At 35.4% G+C, this 7600-nt stretch overlaps 1 non-coding gene across 1 annotated transcript; it reads left to right on the top strand.

Moving 5' to 3' along the window:
- The first annotated feature begins 4667 nt into the window (after nt 1–4667).
- On the top strand, nt 4668–4771 carry LOC126029881 (U6 spliceosomal RNA). Its single transcript, XR_007503057.1, has one exon. It is a non-coding gene; the product is annotated as a U6 spliceosomal RNA (small nuclear RNA).
- Nucleotides 4772–7600: the final 2829 nt, after the last annotated feature.

Below are 7600 nucleotides of genomic sequence, written 5' to 3'. Positions count from 1 at the left end.
GACTCAAAGTGATAGGGAAGAAGAGGAATGGGTGGGAAGAGTTTATAAAGAATTGCCTTAAAGAAAGGAATAACCTGTATTTAAAGATGGAATGTCACACGGATGGACCCATGATGGACCTGATCATTTATTTTGGTTTGTTGTTGATGTTGTTGTTTTGAGGGGCTTGACTGACTCCTGACTCAAGAATCAGGGATCACCCCTAATGTGGATTGGAGGGTCGTATGTAATCTCAGGGATCAAACCATTGTCTTGCCACATGCAAGACAAGCACCTTGATTCCAGTGTCTGATAACCTGGATGATCAGACCACCAAGCAGATAATTATCTCAACATCCTGTCCCCTGTTTTCTCAGTCTCCCTTTTTAACCTCAACTAAACCTTATATTGTTCTTAGAAAGAAATAGGAGGAAAGGATCAATCTCTCTCTAGAATCCCATTTTGGAAACCCCTTCCATGTATAGGAGTTTTGTTGTCCTTTCTCCCTTCTCTTCAATAAAATCACTCCTGAATCCAGCCATTTCCTGTTCTTTCTTGCTTCTAATTTTGGCTGCATGAAAGAAGACATGATCAAGTGTGCATTGTATCAAAGGGGCTAATACACATGCTTTGCAAGTGGAAACCTTGGTTTTAGTCCTGGCACCACAACCCACCAAGTACAACTAGCAGCATCCCCATAGTACTGCATTAGGAGGAACTTCAGGGTACTGTCAGGTATGGCCACGAGACAAAATGACAGCAACAATAATGAAAGAAGATGACTCTAAGCCAACTGAGGAGAACAAAGACTATCAAACTGGAAACAACCATCTTTGTTTTTCATAGAAAGTGGGCTTTGTAGCTTATTGGAACATGGAAGAAAGTACAAATATATTGGGAAAAATTGTTTTCAAAACAACTGTTAATTTAGTTTCAGTTTGATGGGGTAGAAAGGCAGGTAACCTCTCTGAAGGGAAACCCTACTGCTCAGCTTGGTACATGCTTGTAGACATTTTAAAATAAAGCTTTGCTTTGCTTTGTTTCAATTGTGTGACCTCTTCCTTTGATTTCGAACACTAAAAATTACCTTTCTTCATAGAACATCTTGGGTAAAATGCATTGTAACAATTCCAGACTGCCATTTATGCCCACATCTTGCCAATGTGCCTCTCAATTTGCATATAGCAATTGTTTTGTAAGAGCAAAGCAGAGAATTAGCAAGTAACTAAAAGCAGAAGAGACAGTTTTGAATTCAGTGAGAGTTTTCCATTTGAATATTTGATATGAATTTTTAAGTGCTAAAAGGGTATATTAAAGATTGTGCCACATAGTAATAGACATTTAGGTTGTCAAATATTTGTGCTTTGTTACTTTAAGGCTCAGAAATTTTATGGAAAAATATTTGAATTTTAGACAAAATTCGAAAGTATTTAGCTTCATATAAAACACACACAATCACAAATATGCTCCTCCTCCAATCTATAGAATAATCATAAAGGTATGTCTAGACTTTTATGACTTCAGTCACTAATCACTGAATCCTGCAGGTTGTTTCATCCAATTTATCAATCCAAGTTTCAAAGCTGTATAATTGCTATTTACTTTCTTCTTTCACTGACCATTAGCCCTCTGAGGGCAGAGATACTTTTTTGTTATGATTGTATCCTGCTAGAAAAAGCAGGCCACACAGCAGGCAAGCAGTGAAACTCTATAGATAATATTATAAAAGGTTTGTAGTAGTTAGCATATAGAATTCATTTCTGTCAAAGTTCCTAAAATGGATGTCAATCCTTACATTCCTTGCTAAACTGAAAATTGAAGGTGTCCAGGAAAGAGACTAGATGAACTGGCAAGCCCATGTGTTGGAAAGGGGGACTGTTTACCTGAATGAAGATTTGTAGTTGTGATGGAAACACTCACTACTCTAGCTGAGTCACACCGCTCTTGTATACATTTATTTTAGATATTTATGGGATACCAGATATAACAGGGATGTTAATATACTCCCTAATGCTATTATGAAAGAATCATTCCTTATTCAAAATTAGTCTGGCACTCTCTCCAAAGTGGATTATTAAACATGTTCTCTACTCTTGGGGAAAGTTAAAGTAACCAGTCCCAAAGAAATTAAGGGCTGGATTCAAAAGATAAAAATCCACAGTCTTCTCTGCAAGTTGCTATTGACCCTTAGGGTTCAACTGTAGTGTTCTCATCTTTCTCTACTGTAGGCTTTTCCTGGAGGGTCAAGATGATGAAAGCATTTGTTTCAGTCTCTGGTTAATTGCTAATAAAGCTCTTCCTTTGTCAACTTGTCTTTCACTTGGTTGGTCCCCTGAAGCAGTAGAGAAGCAGACTTCTCTGAGGTTACAGTAATTGGTAGTTTGGTCCAGACTAAGATCAGTTCCCCAGTCAAATGAAAAAAAAAAAAAAAAACCACCAAAAAAGAAAATAACAAACATCACTATCAAGAAAATAAACAATGGGCCCGGAGAGATAGCACAGCGGTGTTTGCCTTGCAAGCAGCCAATCCAGGACCAAAGGTGGTTGGTTCAAATCCCGGTGTCCCATATGGTCCCCCGTGCCTGCCAGGAGCTATTTCTGAGCAGACAGCCAGGAGTAACCCCTGAGCATTGCCGGGTGTGACCCAAAAACCAAAAAAAAAAAAAGAAAAAAAGAAAAGAAACAATCCAAAACTAAACCACATATTTTGGAGAATATGTTTTTGTTTTTATTTTTGTTTTGAGCCCACACCTGGCAGTGCTCAAGGGTTGCTCCTAACTCTAAATTCAGGAATTACTTTTGGAGGGCTTGGGGGAACCATATGCAACTTGGATAGAATTGGAGGATCATGGTAAGTAAAGTTAGTCAGAAAAAAAGACAAATACCAAATCTATTGATGTGTGGTATATTTAAAAACAGGGCAGGAAATACAAGGGCTAAGTGGGAACACCTTGCTTCTTCCGGTCCCTAGATTATAGAATTAAGAAGGGCAGGAAAGGAAAGAAATTGTGGGAGGAAGGTATAAAGAGGTAGACAAGGAGGTAACAGGGGTCTTGAATATATTGTCAGTGTTGAGGTGTAGCATATGTGTGTATAAGAGCCACAGAACCAACAGAACTGAAAGTATGAAATTCAGACTTCAACAGCCAAACTTTAAAATATGCCTATCAAGAACGGAAAATGGGAGGTAGGAGGGAAACTGGGGGCATCAGTTGACAGTGATGGTGGGATTTGTGCTGGAATAATATATGCCTTAAACTCAAATATGGGTTTGTAAATTACTATGGCTTAATACAAAAAATTAAATAATTTAAAAAATCTTTGAGACTAAAGATATAGTATACCAGATAGGGTCTTTGCTTGCCTTGAATGTGGCCAAGCCATGTTGAATCCTTGGTATTCCATATAGTTCCCTGAGCACTGCCAGAAGTAATTACTGAATGTAGAGCTAGGAATAACCCCTGAGCACTGCCAGGTGTGACCCCAAAAGAGACAAACCAAAAAATCTGATTAAGTATAGTTCAGGAGATTGAAAGTAAAGCAAACAATATTCTATGAAGAAAATGTCTCTATAACAAATGGTTAGACTCAGATGAAAAAAAGCAGTTAGATTCTGCTTTTAAAATTTTGTTCGCAGAAGAGGAAAGGTAAAATAGATAGAGGAAAATGTGTTTTAAGGAAAATATTACTGATAAAACACATGCACTTGACCAGATAGAGAAAGAAAAATGAATGTGAGGGAAAGAATGAGGTCAAGGAAACAAGTGCATCTGATTAGAATGAGAACAAGACCTTCAGAAATAGGAACATCATGTTAGGAATGGCCTTTACAAGGGTTTGGGATGTAATTTCAACCTAAAGAGCACAGTGCTGACCTGTTTGAACATTTGTTTTAGGACTAGTGGAATCTTTAAATCTTTAAAATGTGCTCTATTAGTAGGGAACATTTTTAAAATCTATTATAGAAGAAAAAGATGACTCCACAACTATGTTAACACAAATTGCTTACACTTCATTAATGACACTTAAATTCAAATGTTAACAGACTTAACAAAAGGGTGAGAAACTTTCATCTTAAAATCATTAGTATACTATCTGTTTATAGTGGCTAATTATCTATTTATTATCATACAAGGTCTATATTTCTATGGTGCAAAACATACAAAAAGCTAAAAATGAATCAAAATAGTTGAATGGTAATATAAGCATTCAGTGATAGGTTTGTTTTATGAGGTTCATTGCTCCATTATAGTAAGAAACATAGTATACAGAAATAAAATAGACAACACATTTTTTAGGCCCATAATAAATAACTTTTTTCAGAAAATAGCAGGTTGATGGTTTCTTTCTATAACTCAATAAAAGCAAAATATGCTACTTTATTTACTTAATTAAAGCAAAGATTTCAGAAGCCAGGGTTTATGGCTAGATTGTTTTAAAAAAAAAAACTACCCCATTCAACTGCAGTGACAGAGCATTTCTTTTAATTCTATTATTTCTGAGTGCATCAGTCCTACACAGAAGAACATTTTTTTCTTGTTTTCCACATTGTTCTTTTCTAGAGATTAAGGAGGAAAGTATTGTTGATTGTCTGACACCCTTAGTTCTTTGGTGAGGTACTTAGGGCCACCAGAGTTGTAGTGGTACTCAGGAGGCTATGTGAAGCCAGGGATCAAACTCAGAGCCTTGTGCCCACTTCGGCAGCACATATACTAAAATTGGAATGATACGGAGATTAGAATGGCCCCTGTGCAAAGATGACATGCAAACTCAGGGCCTTATTCACGTCAGACAATACTCAATACTCAAAGGCAATATTTTGAGCTATATTCCTGGTACTAAAATTCTCAATTCTTATTCGCCAATGTAAATCGATACAATATAGAAAGCAGTATGAAATTCCATAAAAATTAAAAATAGAAATTCCCAATTATCCAGATACCCAACTTATAGGGATTGACCTGAAACACACTAATTCTAGGACATATATGTACTTCTATATTTATTTCAACATTATTTACAATGGCTATGAACTGGAAGCAACTCAAGTGCCCATTGACTGATGAACGTACAAAAATCTGGTATATATACACAATAGAATACTATTCAGCAGTATTGAAATCCTGTCATATAAACATAGGTATACCTGAAGAATATCATACTAAGTACATAAGCCAAATAGAGAAAACCAAACTTCCTATGATATGATTGATGTAGTGTATAGAGAAATAAACAGATGACCCTTTCATAATAAGACAGTAGGCAGAGTCTAGAGAAATTTTTAAGTATCATGGTAGAGAAAGCCTAAACTGTTTCAAATGGGTTGTGTTTGAAAGCTAAACTTTAAGAACTCTATTAGAGGAGCAAGGACTATATTGCTGGAACATATAAAAGGGGAGATATTTTGTATGCTTGTCAAAAAAGAAGCAAAATTATTTCTGGCATCTATATGGAAAGCAGAACTTTGGCTGAAGATACTTTCCAAGCAAAGTGTTGAAGGCATGGATAGAAAAATGTGAGATAAGACATATGTTGAGGAAAGAACTATTAAGCAAAAAGGAAGCATAAATTGATAGTTTTGAAAATTATTGTCTCTCTGGGAACTTAAAACCAATTAACATATTGAGAGCTAGAGAAGAAGCAGATATAGTATGATAGTAGTAACCTTGTCCTCTTATACAACTGATAAACATCTGCAACTATCAGCACCGTGTTACACAGTCACTCTATTGCTCCTACAGAGGGATATCTGACAAAGCTGGGAGGGCAAAAACCCAGGTGTATTAGTATCCAGACAAGACTATCTCTAGACTAATAACCTTTGATATCAACAGCCAGGCCCAGAGGGAAGGTAACTCTATTAAGCTCAGACACAGTACAAATCAGGCCACTAGAGATGCCCTCCACAGAAGGCAATGCTTAAAAAAAAACCCAGATCAAACATTCACTCACTGGGGTCCTGAAAACAAAAATGGATCTTGAGATCAAGAACTGTTGTGTGGTATTTCCTAGTGGGGAAAAAGAACCACCAAAAATAAATTTAAAAAACAAAACCCATTGTTAGAATAAATGAGAAACAGGTATCTTCAGAAATCAATGTTATTTTTGATTTGATCCATGGGTTCAGATTCTGGCTTCAGACTTCATGGGCTTGGTTTGACTTTCTCCTCCTTATCTTTATAAAACCTGTCAAAGTTTATCTTCTAGTTCAAGTCTGACTTGAGTCCATAGATAGTCTCGCTCTCAGTTTCTCTCTTCCCAGTTTCCCACCTACGTTAACCAGTCATCTCTTTGGATGATATCACATAATTTTTTCCATAGTCTTCCTAATAGGAATTGTCAGCTTAATTGCTCACCAAACCAATGTATTCCAAGTCCTATCCTCTATTAGCTGCTTATTATACAGTGATGAATGGAACCTGGTTTCTGTCCTAAGTAGCTAACCATCTAGTAAAAGAGATATATGTGAGCAGCTGATAACTAAAATATAGATCCATGTCTGGACACTTCCTCACAAGAGGAAAAGCTGCATTAATATTTGAGCTCAAGCTAATGCACCGTTCTCAGCTTAGTCCACAAAGTGCATTCCATTCCAAGATGACTTTCAGGAAATCTAAGAGGTATAAGATAGAAATAAAGTTATATTTATTCATCTTTCAAGATATTATAAACCTTGATTTTAAGTAGTTCTCTCCTGGCATCATATACTGCATAGTTTTCCAAAGTGGTTAAAACGAAATAAAGAATAAAACCCTTTTTCGCTCATCATAGTAGTTTGGCATTGGAACCTTTAGATCTAAGAGTCTCACAGCATTTGCAGATGTTGTCCAAATGGAGTTTAAGATCTCAGAATTTTAATCAGGTTGATTGCTTATGAATTATGAATATATGAAAACATCTTAATATATAAAGCTCTTGGCATTTTGAAATAATGGTATTTTATTAACTGCTGCTTATACAGAGAATGGTCTGTAGTATATCCATTATTTCAAAGACAAAGAGGGTTTGTTGGCTCAAAACTTAATATAAACCCAATTCAGAGAGAAACACTGGCATGTACATGCTTCATATTTACAGTTAACATTATAATTATTCTGTAAATAGGGAAGAACATCATAATAACAAATGTAAATTTTTATTAGTTAGGTATTATGGCAATATTGTGTAATACTGAAAAATATGTAAGTGCACTTCCTCAAATATTACAAATCATTTTATATATTTCTTTGCAGTCCTCTAAAAACTATGCTTGATTATAATAATAGGCTGCATTCTCTTTCATGTACGTACATATAATTTAAGATCCAATAATGCATAGCTAATATGTGTTGATTATTATCATTTAGATTAGCTGCACAACCTTCAGCCAAGTACATTCACTTTAATTATCTAAAATTATTTTATAGCTAGCTTTTATTCAATATTTTCTGTTAAAATAAATAATAGAACAATGAGCATCATTTTCAGTAAGAGAACTTTCCCTTCTTGTTTTAGTTTTCGTTTTTAAATTGTTTACATTGTTATTTTATTAAACAATTTTTACATGATTTCCAAAATTATTCATAGTTGGGTTTAGACATACTATGTTCCGGTAGTGATCCCATCACCAGTGTCTTCTTTT

Source organism: Suncus etruscus, chromosome 1 (assembly GCF_024139225.1).
Source record: "Suncus etruscus isolate mSunEtr1 chromosome 1, mSunEtr1.pri.cur, whole genome shotgun sequence".
In the NCBI taxonomy this organism is placed as follows: domain Eukaryota; kingdom Metazoa; phylum Chordata; class Mammalia; order Eulipotyphla; family Soricidae; genus Suncus; species Suncus etruscus.
The sequence above is the reverse complement of the archived record's forward strand: the minus strand, read 5'-3'. Positions and strand labels throughout refer to the sequence as shown.